This window comes from Rhincodon typus, chromosome 47, assembly GCF_021869965.1.
Source record: "Rhincodon typus isolate 14 chromosome 47, sRhiTyp1.1, whole genome shotgun sequence".
NCBI lineage: Eukaryota > Metazoa > Chordata > Chondrichthyes > Orectolobiformes > Rhincodontidae > Rhincodon > Rhincodon typus.
The window spans coordinates 1,832,052-1,848,709 of record NC_063378.1 but is presented as its reverse complement, the minus strand read 5'-3'; the positions used below and the strand labels follow the sequence as shown (position 1 = coordinate 1,848,709).

At 44.8% G+C, this 16,658-nt stretch overlaps 1 protein-coding gene across 1 annotated transcript in view; it reads right to left on the bottom strand.

The window, feature by feature from the left end:
• LOC109925409 (zinc finger protein 420-like) overlaps positions 1-144 on the bottom strand; it is a 10,735-nt gene extending 10,591 nt beyond the window's left edge. Inside the window, exon 1 of the mRNA XM_048620653.1 lies at positions 23-144. The gene's annotated coding sequence lies outside the window, so the exon portion shown is untranslated. The remainder of the gene's footprint in view (positions 1-22) is intronic.
• Positions 145-16,658: the final 16,514 nt, after the last annotated feature.

Here is a 16,658-nt window from a genome sequence, read left to right as displayed (position 1 = left end):
GCTGCTGCTGCTGCTGCCTCACCTCAGACCCCGCCGCTCTCCTATTGGCCGACTCGTCCACACTCGCACTTCCGGGGATCCGCTTCCGGTGCACGAGACGTCACTACCCAGCGGGCAGTGCGGGCCGGTGATGTCACGTCCGTGACTGCGTCACCTTTGGGTCACCAAAGGGTCAGAGGTCCCGGGGTGTAGGGGTCAGGGGTCATGTTGGAGTTTGGTCAGTGGGGTCCTACAGGAGGATCTTTATGATTCAATTGGTCAAACAACCAGGATTTAACCAAAAGACACTTTCTATTCTTTTAAAAATACAAACAAAAATAGGATTGGTATAACTTTTGGTTGGCTTCATTTTTAAAACCTTTAGTCTCATGGTATTGCTCCTATACCTTATGTATACATCACATTGAACATAATTGTGCAAACTTCCATACTCCATCGCAGGCCTCTGGGATAAACGGGGGGGCCCATGTCCTCGGGATTAAACCGCAGTGGGGGGGGGAATGTCCTGAGGGATAAACGGTGGTGGGGGGTGGCCCATGGCCTCGGGGATAGCAGCAAGGAGACATACTTTAGTGAGTAGGTGAGTGATTGGGATGGCGAGAGAAGGAGGAGACCGCAAGGGCTCAGTGGGTGGAAAGTATCAATTCAGATTCCACGCAGTTACTGAGACAGTAACAAAGATACCTTACCTTTGGGGATCCAGTTTATTAATTACTCAGTCGTACAGCTCCTACTGCACATCAGACCCAACTGTCGCCTGTTTTAATATGTTGTACACATGTCCGAGGCAGGTAGGGCTTGAACTCAAGCCCCTAACACCACCTGACCTGTATGTTTCAATTCAGAAGTGCCCTTACACACAACTGAATATTTTCCCCATCACCAAATCTCCCTTTTTTTCTGTCAATTGACCACCACCAGTAAATCATCTGTGTTTCCAATTCAATAATTTACATGTAAAACCCAGTAAGGACAATGTAACCATCAAAGACAGTGGAGACAGGTAAGAGACTAAATTTCCAAGATGGTGGCAGAGGAGGGCTCCTATGCTAGGGAGCAGTGATCATAATATGGTCAAAATTCAAATTCAGTTTCCGGGAGAATGACTCAGGCCTCAAGCCTGGGTCCTCAACTTTGATGAAGACAACCACAGAGTTTGAAGAAAGAGCAGCTGGGAAAATCGACCAAGGAGGGCAGTCAGTAAATGAACAGTGGCAGACATTTAAGCAGATGTTTCACAACACTCAGCAACCAGTTATCCCACTCAGAAGGCAGAACTTGATGAGAAGGATGATAAGGTGTATATAAATAGCCCATAATTTAAATCAGTATTTTACATTAGTCTTAGTGAGAAGGACATTATAAACCTTCCTATTCTATTAGATAAACAAGGTGCTAATGGGAGGACAGACCTTGCAAGAATCTCTTTATGACAAGGCACAAAATGTTTGACAAACTAATGAGACTGAAGGCAGAGAAGTTGCCAGGACCTGATAGCATACATCAAAGGAAGTGGCTGCAGAGATAATGGAGGCATTGGTTGAAATATTCCAGACTTCACTGGATTCTCTTGAGGGTTCCAGAGGATTGGAAAATCGGTAACGTGACCTCCCCTCCCACTGCAAGTTCTTTTTCAGTCCTGAGCATGTCTCCCTAAGGCTGGCACCAGACAGCCTTCTGGACATTTCTCTTTGCTATAGGGAATAGTGTTAACCTCCCTTGCCGTACTGTCCCCAGCTTTAACTACATTGCTTGTTGCTTCACAGACTTGAATGGCTTCCTGTACCATTGGCATCAGGATGACATCACTTGTCCACCCTGAAGCCCCGGCTCTCATCCAGACAATACTGAGAGAGATCCAAGCCAATCGGACAACAACTGAAGCTGGCCCTTACATGCCATCCTCTTGTTACTGACCACTAACCATATCGGAACACTTTATCTTGAGAGGTGTGACTGCCTCCTGGCACAAAGAATTCAGGCAACATTTCCGCATGGCTGATATATTGCAGAGTCTGTACTCCAGCTCTGAGCTAAACCTGCACCAACTACAACAATTTACTGTAAGCCTGTTGCCCCAGATCACAACATTATCCAGAAGCTCCCACACACTGCAGCTTCAACACAACACCTGGCCTGTCAACACGAATGTGTTACCATCCATTATTTGCTTTTCTTACTTTTGTTTGTACAGCTTTCTCATATATTTGATAACTTTACTATCAAATTGTGCACTGTGTTAAAAGAATGCAGCAGTTTATACCTACCTACAACAGATGCAACAAACAGCTCCACACCTATCACCATGTCACAGCAAGAACCATTCCCAATAGGCATCAATGAATTAAGTTCTGCTTCTGATGGAGTGTCCCTGGATCCTCCCCAAGCCATCTCCTCTCGGTGACACTGCCTTGTTACAGTCTCCTGTCCCTATCCTCTGGGTGACACTGCCTGCCTGTAATGGGGGTTCTGTATTCATCCGTTCCTCCTTATTTAAATCTTTGCTGATGTATTATTAAGAGGAAAGGATGGGTTTTTTTTTGCAACCTTCCATGCATCAACAAGTTTTGGATGACATCACTGGCTTTTTGTCAGGTCAAATCTCTTGTTTTGTCAGACTGTGTTGATTAAATAAAAAGTCCTTTTTCACCGCTGAGAAGTTGTCTAATATTAAAGTGGTTTAATATTAAAAATGGTTTTGAAAGCAGAATTGATTGGTTAGTACTCAAAACCAAACAGGGGCAGTAACGTTGTTTGACATAGTATGTAGAGCACCATTTCTGGGGGAGACTGTACAGTAGCAAATCTACAGGGGTATTGCAGATACTTGCTACCAACATAGTGGGTATAATCAGGGGCTTCAACGATGCGAATATAGATTCAGATACATGTAACATTGAGGATGGAAAAGGGCAAACAATCTGAGGTTGTGTGCAGGAAAGTTTTCTTACTAGTCCACTGGTATGGAGACTGGACGTGATCCTAGGGAATAAGGAACGTTGAGGAGGCAATGATCATTATATCATCACGTGTGAAATGATGGTGAGAATGATAATGGTCAATCCAGAGTGACAATAATTAACTGAGGGAGAGCTGGGCAAGAATGGGCAGGGCAGGGTCAGCTGGAGACAGCAACAAGCAACAGAAACTATAATGATCATAATTTGTGTCGGTTTAGTCAGTGAGAATCAGCTTAGCCAAACAGTTTCCTCTGAGCTGCTTCCAATGAAGTGTATATCCCTCCCTTAGCATGGAGACGTAGTGTAAGGAGCAAGAGCAACTCCTCTATCTGTTCACAACTACCATCTTGTTAAATCTCATCAGCACAGTCTGTGGGATCTTACTGTGCACAAAATGATTGCTGCTTGATCACCCATGGGACCTTGCCCTGTGGGATCCTCTCGGCCATTTGAAAGGCACAAGAGTTTTTTTTTTTAGCTTGTTTGAGAGTGCAAGCTACAGGGTGATCTACAGGTACACCCTGACAGCATTGACTGGCCTAGTGAATGCCAAAAAAGCAGGATAGCCAGTCTGGAGCAATGGGTGAAATACGGCACTGGGAACCAGGGATTGGCATGGGGAAGAGGGAAGGAGGCACTGTAGGGGAACAGCATGGGAGTTAGGGCTTGGGTCTAAAGGTGGAGGAAGAGAGCAAACAGCAAGGTGTGGGAGGGGGAAGGGGCTGGAATGGTGTGCACTAGGAGTACTGTGCAAGAGACAGGTGGTATCGGTTAGGGATATTCATTTCACCAAAACTGTCTTGCTGGCCTCTTGCTAGTTTGCCATAAACTCACCGGATAAGAGTTTCTGAACAGTCCACATTGGGCATGTGCCCTCTACACCTCACACAGTCTACAACTACAGGGCCTAGATTAGTCACCAGCTCCATTTGAGAGTCTTGGGGTGCAATAAAACCTTGTCAAAATCCTGTTTTCATTGCCTCCACATCCTTTGAATCATAAAGGAAGAGACAGAACTGTGCACTTTTTCAGAAACATAGAAGATAGGAGCAAGAGGAGGCCATTCGGCCCTTTGAGCCTGCTCTGCCTTTCTTCACGACTATGGCTGGTAGTGCAACTCAATAGCCTGATGCTGCTTTCTCCCCATAACCTTTGACCCATTCACTCCAAGTGCTATATCTAGTCACCTCTTGAATAAATTCAATGTTTTGGCATCAACTACTTCCTGTGCTAATGAATTGCACAGGCTCATCACTCTTTGGGTGAAGAAACATCTCCTCATCTCCATCCTAAATGGTCTACCCCGAATCCTCATACTGTGACCCCTGGTTTTGGACACACCCACCATCGGGAACATCCTCCCTGCATCTACCCCATCCAGTCCTGTTAGAATTTTGTAAGTCTCAATGAGATCCTCCCTCCCTCATTTATCTGAACTCCAGCGAAAACAATCCTAACCTAATCAATCTCTCCTCATACGTCAGACCCACCATCCCTGGAATCAGCCTGGTAAACTTTCGCTGCACTCCCTCGAGAGCAAGAGCATCCTTCCTCAGAAAAGGAGACCAAAATTGTGTGGCCTCACCAAGGCCTCATATAACTGCAGCAACACATCCCTGCTCCTGTGCTCTAAATCTCTCGCAATGAAGGCCAACATTCCATTTGCCTTCTCTACCGCCTGCTGCACCTGCATGCTTACCTTCAGCGACTGGTGCACAAGGACACCCAGGTCCCGCTGCACACTCCCCTCTCCCAATTTACAGTTATTCAGGTCGTAATCTTCCTTCTTGTTTTTGCTTCCAAAGTGAATAACCTCACATTTATCCAAATTATACTGCATCTGCCATTGATTTGCCCACTGACCCAATCATGCTGAAGGATCTATGCATTCTCGTCACAGTTCACCCTCCCATCCAGCTTGATATCATCCGCAAACTTTGAGACATTACATTTTGTTCCCTCATCCAAATCATTTATATATATTGTGAACAGCTGGGGTTCCAGCACCAATCCCTGTGGCACTCCACTTGTTACTGCCTGCCAATTTGAAAAGGATCCATTGATTCCTACTCTTTGGTTGGCAGGGAGTAAACATTTTCCTATCCATCTCAATACACTTCCCCTAATCCCATGCACTTTAATCTTGCACAATAATCTCTTATGTGGGACTTTTGACAAGCGCTTTCTCAAAGTCTAAATATACCACATTGACTGGCTCCCGCGTGTCAACTCTCCTAGTTACATCTTCATGGAATTCCAACAGATTTGTCAAGCATGATTTCCCCTTCATAAATCCAAACTGACTCTGTCTGATCCTGCCACTGCTTTCTAAATGCTCTGCTATAAAATCCTTGACAATGGATTCGAGAATTTTCCCCACAACCGATTTTAGGCTCACCGGTCTACAATTCCCTGTTTTCTCTCTAGCTTCCTTTATGAATATTGGAGTGACATTAGCCACCCTCCAATCTACAAGGACTGTTCCAGAGTCTATAGAATCCTGGAAGATGACCACCAATGTATCCACTATTTCTCGAGCCACTTCCTTAAGTCCTCTGGGATGTAGATTATCAGGCCCTGGGGATTTATCAGCCTTCAATCCCATCAATTTTCCAGCACCATTTCTGTACCAATATTGATTTCCCTCAGTTCTTCCCTCTCACTAAATGTTGCATTCTCCAATAATTCTGGTATCTGATTTGTGTCCTGTTTTGTGAAGTCAGAACCAAAGTATGTATTCAGTTACTCAGCCATTTCTTTGTCCCCTATTATACATTCCCCTGTTTCTGTCTGTAGGGGACCTACATTTGTCTTCACCAATCTCCTTCTCTTCACATACCTATAGAAACTTTTAGTGTCAGTCTTTATGTTCCCTGCAATCCATTATCAACCTGTCATTTGTAGAATAACCCCACGGAGGCTGGTATGCTGTCACCAAGTCACCCTTTATTTGCGTGTGGAGAGTCCTTGACTCTGATCCAGTTCCCTCAGAACCAGCTCTCAGAGCGAACAGAACCCCTGAGGCTCCTGTTTACACCTTCACAAAGGGCTCCCTGATTGAACCAGATTAACAGTCCCAATCAGGGAAACTCCTATTCTATGAGGTCCATCTGGCTGACTTTGTTACAATCACCATATCTTGGTCCACCACTTTTTAAAAACGTTTTGCTTTCTTCTGAAATTGCAACTTACAAACAGACGACGTTAAACGGCTGTCTCTGTTAACAAACTCCCAGAAACACGAAGTGTAGAGGGAGTCACCTTAGCCATTCCTCAAAGCTCCTTGCTATGACTATCCAGTGCTTCACCACTGGTGCTGTTCAGAACCAACCACAACAAACGATCGATTTTCCATGACATGTTGTGGTTGATGCTGTGAGGAATTCCCTGAGCAGTTTGGCTTTCCAGTCTCTCAGTTTGGCCTCATTTCTGAACAAGAGGCGTCCTGCAAAAGAGGCCTATGGCAGAAACTGAAGGAGCTTGACACCATCCAGGACAGAGCAGCCCGCCTGACTGGCACCTCATCTGCCACATTCAACATTCACTCCCTTCACCAACAATGCTCAGTGTGTGCCATCTACGAGATGCACTGGGGTAACTCACACAGGGAGGAGGGCAGCCACAGCAGCATTCTTGGCAAGATGGCAGCGACGGAGCAGCAGTGGAGCCAGGGACTCCTGGGAATGGTAGGCACAGTGCGGGCTCTCCTGGCATAATCGAGGCTGAGGCAGAGCCGGGGATTCCTTCTTGTGGGGCGAATGTGGGCTCAGCACGTGGTCCAGCATTGGCGTCAGTAATGTGGGTCCAACGGTGAAGAAATCGCACCTAAAGGGCATCGTCACCAATGTTGGTGTGCCCAGCACAGGTGGCAGACAAGGGGGAGTGGCACAGCTGTCATTGGTGAGCCGGCTCAGGACTCTCAGCTACATCTTTTATCATTTTTATTCTTAAGCTAGTCAAAATGCCACTGGATTGTGGTGACTGTTGGAGATTTTCATTGTAAAATGCAAGTGTCAATAAATCGTTCATTCAGTTGAGACCCACCACCCTCTGCCACGCACAACAAAGGTAGCAGATCATAGAATCCCTACAGTGTGGAAACAGGCCCTTCGGCCCAACAAGTCCACACCGAACCTCAGGCCATCCCACCCACACCCATCCCCCTATAACCCACCTCATCTACACATCCCTGGGCACTATGGGACAATTTAGCATGGCCAATCCACCTAGCCTGCACATCTTTGGATTGTAGGAAGAAACCGGAGCACCCGGAGGAAACCCACGCAGACACGGGGAGAATGTGCAAACCCCACACAGACAGTTGCTCGAGGGTGGAATCGAACCCAGGTTCCTGGCGCTGTGAGGCAGCAGTGCTAGCCACTGAGCCACCGTGCCGTTCCCTTGCATAGGATCACCTCTAGGTTCGCCTCCAAGCCGCACAAACTGGGTCACAATCCTGGAACTCCCTTCTTAACAGCATTATAGACGTCCCTACACCCCCAAGGACTACAGTGGTTCAAGACAGAAGCTCAACACCACATTCTGGAGAAATAGAGGTCTGTAATAAAAGTTGGCCTGGACAGTGATGTCCACATCCCATAAGAATAAACACTCAAAAATGAATCTTTCTAAACTCTGTAGGAACTTGCTGCGCACAGAATATTTCCGGATGACTGTACCTGCTCTTCGTTGACTGTACAATGCCTTGGAACGTACTGAAATCTTTCTTTATCCTATGAGCCTGGAGTACAAAAACCACAAGCTAACCCCCATCTCATCATTTATAATGCCACTGTTTTGCCTCCCTCTCTGAAACATCACTTTTGTTTCTGTTCCACGTGTTCCGTAAGGACTAGGAGCAGGAGTAAGCCACTTGGCCCCTCTAGACTGCTCCATCATTCAAATGTGATCTGACTGAGGCTTGATCTCCAATTTACATCTTTCCACAATGACCTTCAGCTCTCGTTGACCAAAAATCGAACTCAGTTTGGGTTAATTTAACGACCCAGACTCCAGCACCGTCTGAGGATGGAAGTTTCTTACACTAAAGATACCCAAAGAAAGCAATCTTTATTCTAGCTTCTGCCATCGGGGAGACAGCCCTTCAGCGTCATCTCCTCAGAATCTTTTGTCCCCTCATTCCCATTGAATTTGGCACAACCATTCCCCATGAAGAAAGCTCCTTCATCTTAGGAATTCATTATTAAGCTAATGAAACGTCTCTGAACTGCTTCCAATACAAATATATTCTTCCTTATGGCACAGTGACAGCATCCCTGCCTCTGGGCCAGGAGGCCCTGGCATTGAAATGATATGTCTGAACAGGTTGATTCAAAATTCAATAGGATTTAAGAGAGACGCAGGTTCCGGTCGAGATACATAGTGTTAATTCTTTCTCTGCCCACAAATGCTGCTAGAGTTTCTCCAGCCCTTTGTTTTTATTCCAACATGCTCCACACCTTCCAGTCACTTGGTCTCTACAGCCTTCTGTAGTAGTGAATCCCAAAAGGTACGTCACCATCTGAGTGAGATTTCTCAGTCCAAAGTGGTGTACCATAACCATTACCCCCACCAACCAGGAGAAATTCTCCCTACATCCAGTCTATGCAGTCCTGTCAGAATTGCATACGGTTCAATGAGAAACCCTCTCATTCTTCTAAACTCCAGCGAATACAAGCCCAATCGACCCAATCTCTCCTTGTACAACAAACCTGCCATCCCAGGAATCAGTCTAATGGATCTTCACTGCACACCCTCTAAGGCAAGTATATCTTACCTTCAGTAGCAAGACCAAACTGCACATAATACTCCGGGTGTCGACCTGAATAACTGCAGTAGAATTTCTTTCCTCCAGTATTCTAAGCCTCTGGCAATCAAGGCCAAGGTACCATTTGCTTTCCCAACTGCTCGTTGCACCTAGATTCTCACTTCCAGTGTACAATAACACTGGGTCTCTCGGTATGTCAGCAGTTTTCAATCCACTACCAATTAAATAAAACTTTGCCCTTCCTGCTTTTTCCTACAAAGCAGGCACTTTCACACTTATCCACACGCTATGTTACATCTGCCATACAGGTACTCAATCAACTTATCTAAATCATCTGCAAATTTGGAAACATTACATTTGATTTCCTCATTCAAACTACTGCTAAACATGATGAATAGCTAGGGACTGAAGCGTATGTAGCCCACTGGTCACTGCCTCCCAATATAAAAATTGCCCATTCATAGAGGTCATACTGCACGGAAACAGACCATTTGGTCCAACCAGTCTATGCTGACCATAATCCCAAACTAAACTAGTCCCACCTGCCTGCTCCTGGCCCATATCCCTCCAAACCTTTCTTATTCATGTTCTTATCCAAATGTCTCTTAAACGTTGTAACTGTATCCACATTTACCACTTCCTCTGGAAGTTCACCCCACACATGAACCAGTCTCCGTGAAAAAAATTTGTCCCTCATGTCTTTTTTAAATCTCTCTCCTCTCACCTTAAAAATGTGCCCCCTAGTCTTCAAATTCCCTATCCTAGGGAAAAGACAACTATCATTAACCTTATCTATACCTCTCATTATTTTATAAACTTCTATCAGGTTGCCTCTCAACCTCATATGCTCCAGTGAAAAAAGTCCCAGCATATCCAGCCTTTCTTTATAACTCAGACCTTCCATACCCAGCATCATTCTGGTAAATCACTTCTGAACCCCCTTGCTATTTCCTAACTACTTACCAATTCTCAATCCATGCCAGTACCAAATTTTGCTTTCATTTTACACAATAAGCTCGCAGGAATTTATCAAAAATGTTCTGAAGATGCAAATACATACATCCACTAGTTTTCCCTCATCCATCCTTACTCGTTATATCCTCAAACAACTTCGTGCAATCCGTAGCCTTTATAACAGATACCAATATTTTCCCTTCATTGCTATTAGGGTGACCAGTCTGTAATTTCTGGTTTTCTCCTGGTTTGAGCTCTAGGAAGAGGCTAAATATACGGGGGACAACACAGTGTGAAGCTGAAGCAGTTGGGAAAGCAAATGGTACATTGGCCTTGATTGCAAGAGGGTTAGAATACCAGAGCAAAGAAATCCTACAGCAGCCAGGCAGCATCAGAGGAGCAGGAAAACTGATGTTCTGGGTCAGGACCCTTCTTCAGAAAATCTTCAGCTCCATACTGTGTTATCTGTGACTCCAGCATCAGCAGTTCATACTATCTCTAAATAGATTGGGGCTGTTTTCCTTGGAGCATCAGAGGCGGAGAGGTGACTTTATAGAGGTTTATAAAATCATAAGTGCATGGTCTTTTTGCAAGGGTAGGGGAGTCCATAACTAGAGAACATAGGTTTAGGGTGAAAGGGGAAAGATTTAAAAAGTATAAAATGGGAGGGTACATTTGCCACCCTTAAATCTGCCAGGGCAATCAAAGCATGTATTATTTTCAAGGCCATCTCTGCTGGTAATCTGGAACATAATTTTTTAAAAATTCAATTTTGTGGGATGTGGGCATCACTGGCTGGGCCCAGCATTTATTACCCATCCCTAGCTGCCCCCTTGAGAAGGTGGTGGTGAGCTGCCTTCTTGAACCGCGGCATTCTTCCTGCTGTGGGTTGACCCACAATGCCATTAGGGAGGGAATTCCAGGATTTTGACCCAGCAACAGTGAAGGAACGGCGATATATTTCCAAGTCAGGATGGGGAGTGGCTCGGAGGGGAAGTTGCAGGGGGTGGTGTTCCCATGTATCTGCTGACCTTGTCCTTCTAGATGGAAGTGGCTGTGGGTTTGGAAGGTGCTGCCTGAGGATCTTTGGTGAATTTCTGCCGTGCATCTTGTAGATGGTACACACTGCTGCTACTGAGCATCGGTGGTGGACAGAGTGGATGCATATAGATGCAGTGCCAAAAAAAGTAGGCTGCTTTGTCCTGCATGGTGTCACATTTCTTGAGTATCCAGGCAAGTGGGGAATATTCCATCACACTCCTGACTTGTGCCTTGTAGATGGTGGACAGGCTTTGAGGAGTCACAAGGTAAGTTAGTCGCTGTGGTATTCCCAGCTTCTGACCTGCTATTGTAGTCACTGTGTTTATGTGGTCAGTCTAGTCGAGTTTCTGATCAATAATAACTCCCAGAATGTTAATAATGGGGGATTAAGTGATGGTAACAATATTGAAAGTCAAGGGCTAGTGGTTAGATTGTCTCTTATTGGCAATGGTCATAGCCTGGCATTTGTGTGGCACAAATGTTACTTGCCACTTGTCAGCCCAAGCCTGGGTATTGTCCAGATCTTGTTGCATTTGAACACGGACTCCTTCAGTATCTGAGGAGTCACGAATGGTGCTGAACATTGTGCAATCATCAGCAAACATCCCACCTTCCACCTTATGGTGGAGGGAAGGTCATTGATGAAGCAGCTGAAGATGACTGGGCCGAGGACACTACCCTGAGGAATTCCTGCAGAGATGTCCTGGAGCAGAGATGGCTGACCTTCAACAACCACAACCACAACCATTTTCTGATGTGCCTGGTATGACTCCAACCAGCAGAGAGTGTGCCCCCTGATACCCATTGATTCCAGTTTGGCTAGGGTTCTTTGATGCCACACTCAGTCAAATGCAGCCTTGATGTCAAGGGCTGTCACTCTCACCTCACCTCTGGAATTCAGCTCTTTTGTCCATGTTTGAACCAAGGCGGCAATGAGGTTCAGGAGCTGAGTGGCCCTGGTAGAACCCAAACTGGGCATCACTGAGCAGGTGCTGCCTGATAGCACTGTTGATGACACCTTCCACCACTTTACTGATAATTGAGAGTAGACTGCTGGGGCAGTAATTGGCCTGGTTGGATTTGTCTTTCTTTTTGTGTACAGGACATATTTGGGCAATTTTCCACACTGTAACTGTATTGGAACAGCTTGGCTCGGGGAGCAGCAAGTTCTGGAGCACAAGTCTTCAGTACTATATCTGGAATGTTGTCAGGGTCCCATAGCCTTTGTAGCATCCAATTCTGCTGTTTCTTGATATCACATGGATTGAATCAAATTGGCTGAAGACTGGTATCTGTAATTCTGGGGACCACTGGAGGAGGCTGAGATGGATCATCCACTCGGCACTTCTGGCTGAAGATTGCTGCGAAAGCTTCAGCCTTATCTGTTGCACTGCTGTGCAGACTCTTCCAGCATTCAGGATGGGGATATTTGTGGAGCCTCCTCCAGCGAGTTGTTTAATCGTCCACTGCCATTCACGACTGGATGTGGCAGGAGTGCAGAGCTTAGATCTGATCTGTTGGTTGTGGGATTACTTAGCTCTGTCTATCACTTGCTGCTTTCGCTGTTTGGTGGCTTCACCGGGTTGATACCTCATCTTCAGGTATGCCTGGTGCTGCTCCTGGCATGACCTCCTGCACACTCTATTGAGCCAGGGTTGATCCCTTGGCTTGACGGTAATGGTTGAGTGGGGGAGATGCCAGGCCATGAGGTTACAGATTGTGCTGGAGTACAATTCTGCTGCTATTGATGGACCACAGCACCTCATGGATGCCCAGTCTTGAGCTGTTAGATCTGTTCAAAGTCTGTCCCATCTAGCACACTAATAGTGCCACAGAACATGATGGAGGTTATTTTCAACATGAAGGCATAGTCTCCACAAGGACTGCACAGTTGTTGCTCTTACCAATACTGGCTTGGAGAGATGTATTTGTCATTTCGACAAACATAACCTGCAACATTTGACACTGTCAGCTTTCAGTAATGAATACCCACAATTCATCCTTTCCAGGGCACCATTGCATTTCTGGAAATTCCCTGCATCACCTTCTGAGAAGACAGAAGCTTTTAAATTGATCTGCCAATGTCTCATTCTCCAGTTAATCAATTCTCCCATTTCACACTGAAAGGGATGTGTATTTGTTTGTGCCATCTTTTTTCACATACTTACGGAAGCCTCTCAGCTTACCAATTATGTTCAAGTTTATTCAGATACTCTACTTTCCCCCCTATCAATCAATCTCTTGGTCCATCTTTGTTGAAGTTTAAATGCTATCAGTCCTCAGGCTTGCTACTTTTTTCTAGCAGCTTTAGGACTACTTTTTGGATCTACTACTGACATTGCATGTGAGGAGTCTGAAAAGTGGAGTTTGGGAGTCAGATATTCAGGATACAATGTTTATTAAATAGATAAGGGGTTAAACACACACCACTCCCTCTATCTACAGGATATGCCAAAGATTCCTAGATGACATCTTCCAAACACAAAACACCTTCCATCTAGAATAATGGCAGAGAATACGTGGGAACACCACCAATTGCAAGCTCCCCTCCAAGCCACTCACCCTCCTGACTTAGAAATACATCACTGTTCCTTCACTGTCACAGGGTAAAATTTCTGGAACTTAATGCCTAATGGCATTCTGGATCTACAGGACATTGTCTGCAGCTGTTCAAGGAGGCAGTTCACGACCATCTTCTCAAAGGTCACCGAGCGTCAGAACACAGACATCGACGATGGATCCAACCTGTCCATCCCGTTCTTAATTTAGTCCCATTTGCCAGCATTTGGCCCATGTCCCTCAAAACCCTTCCTACTCACGTACACAGCCAGATGCCTTTAAATGTTGTAATTGTACCAGCCTCCACCACCTTCTCTGGCAGCTCATTTCATATGTGCACCACCCTCTGTGTGAAAAAGTTGCCCCTTTCCCCTCTCCCTTTAAAGCTATGTATTCCAGTTTCAGAATCCCCTACCCTGGGGAAAAAGACTTCAACTATTCACTCTACCCATGCCCCTCATGATTTTATTAACCTCGATAAGGTCACCCCTCAGCTTCTGATGCTTCAGGGAAAACAGCCCCAACCTATTCAGCGTCTCCCTATAGTTCAAACCCTTCAACCCTGGCAACATCCTTGTAAATCTTTTCTGGACCTTTTCAAGTTTTAACAACATCTTTCCTACAGCAAGGAGACCAGAATTGCACATAGCATTTCAAAAGTGGCCTAACCAACATCCTGTACAGCTGCAACATTAATTCCCAACTCCTATACTCAATGCACTGACCAAAAAAGCAAGCATACCAAACACCTTCTTCACCACCCTGTCTACCTGTGACTCCACTGTCAAGGAACTATGAACCTGCACCCCAAGTTCTCTTTGTTCAGCAACACTCCCAAGGACCTTACTGTTAAGTGTATAAGTTCTGCCCTGATTTTCCTTACCAAAATGAAACACTTCACATTTATCAAAATTAAACTCCATCTGCCACTCCTCGGCCCATTTGATTAAGGCCGTTGCACTCAGGTAACGTTCTTCACTGTCCACTACACCACCAATTTTGACGTCGTCTGCAAACTTACTAACCATACTCCTCCTTCAGCACAAATTCTTGTAGCATACTGCTGATCACAGGCCTCCAGTTAAAACAAAAAATCCTCCATCACCATCCTCTCTCCTTTGTTAAAGCCAATTCTGTATCCTAATGGCAGGCTCTCTGTATATTCCACGGTGTCTAACCAGTCTATCATGCCAAACACCATATATTGTCTATATGAACTTCACCATATGGACTATGTCCATTGCTGCCTTCAATCTTCTTTGTCACTTCTTCAAAATACTCAAACAAGAGAGACAACTTCCCATGCACAAAGCCATGTTAACTGTTCCTACATCGTCCTTGCCTTTCCAAATCCTGCCCCTCAAAATCCCCTCCAACAACTTACCCACCACTGACATCAGGCTCACTAGTCTATAGTTGCCTAGCTGTTCCTTACCACTTTTAAATAATGGCACCACATATGCCAACTTTCAGTCTGCCAGCACCTCACCCATGGCTATCAATGATACAATAATCTCAGCAACAGACCCAACAATCACTTCCCTAGCTTCCGACAAAGTTCTCCAGTACACTTGATCAGTTCCCAGAGATTTATCCACCATTATACATTTTAAGACATCCAGCATCTCCTCCTCTGGAATATGGACACTTTCAAGATATCACTATTTCTCCAAGTTTTCTAGCTTTCATATCCTTCTCAGTAAAAACTGAGAAAAACAATCATTTAATTGCAGTTCCACAGACAGCCTTGTTATCTCTAAGAGACTCCATTCTCTCTCTCTAGTTACTCTTTTATCCCTAAAGCATTTGTGGAATCTTTTTAGGTTCTCCTTAACCCCATTTGCCAAAGCTATCACATGTCCCCTTTTTGCCCTCCTGAGTATACTTCTATTGCCCTTATACTCCTCTAGGGATTTACTCAATCCCAACTGTCTGTACCTGACATGTCCCCCTCCCTTTTTCTTAACAAGAGCCTCAAGTTCCCTTGAGACAGGCAATAAATGCTGGCCAGTCAGCAACATCTACATCCACAAGAGAATGCACAAAAATCTAAATTCACCAACATACATAAGCTTTGTAAAAGGTGCAGCTGGAACAATAATATAAAGAGAGATATTGATATGGTGAAGCAAAGAAGCCAGCTCAATGCAAACAAACGTAACCAAATAAGGAGATCTGTTTTGGACTCAAAAGGACAGACAGCTTTCTAAATGGTGAAAAGCTAACGACGTTGGGTATGGAGAGAGACTTATGGCTCCACATAGATCATTACAATGGTATGAACTGGTCCAGAAAAATCAAAAGAAGTAAAGCTATTTATATTCAGGAGAGTAGAATACAAAAGGGCTAGAAGCCAAACACTGACTACATAAAGCCCTCATTATCCAATGTCCAGTACTGAAAGCAGTTCTGGTCACTGCACCTTGGAAAAGAGTGCAGACCTACCAGATTGAAACCTACTATGTATGTCAGAGGATTTAAATTATCATGTTGCACAAAGATAAAGTGTACTGACCAAGACTAAGTGGTTAAGCTGTTAACTGGGGGAATCAGGTCAACCTCTGGTTAGGGAGTCAAGGATGGGGGCATGGCTTAAACATTAAACCTGATGTTTGAGTGAACGTAGATAAGCAGTGCAGTGGAAGACCATTTCTGATTCTAAACCAGAGGTCTGGATTTGGACTTAAGAGCCTAACTGTTCATGATTTATATGCTATCACTCCTGACAGCCAAGGAAGGGGATGTTTGTAATGTGGCCAAACAAGTGGAGTACAGTTCCAACCTGTAAACCTTTCCAATGCATGCCATTCTGGGGTAGTTTCGTGATGAAGAAAATTGGAGCCTTTACCATTGATCATAGCTTCATGCTACACTGAACATCAAGTTTAGACTCCAAGGGAATTATTATTATTTGGGTAGAAATAATGTGTATAGGTATGAAGGGGCAGGGAATAAGAAATTGGCAATATATAATGATGTTCATTTGAAGAACCGACAGAAACATAATGGGCTGAACGGTCTCCTGTTGCACCACAACATTTGTGATTCTGTAACAACAGCACTACACAAAGGTGTGAAAGCTTGAAGACTCCTATAAACAATTCAATGCCAATTTTCCAAATGCAGAGACTGATAAAGAACTTTGTTAACTGAAGGTATTAAAAGCATACAGGGTAAAGTCATATGTGGAATTTGATCAGCCAGCTCCCAAATTCAAGGAGTACAAAAGCCAGTAATTTATGATAAATTTGTGTAAAACATTAAGCTGGTGTAGTGTGCTCGACTCTGGGCATCAGATTTTAGAAAGGCTATGGAAGATAACAGGTTCTCTTTTGTCTATGCTACAAGTAACATCCTCAAAAACCTTCCCACTGGTC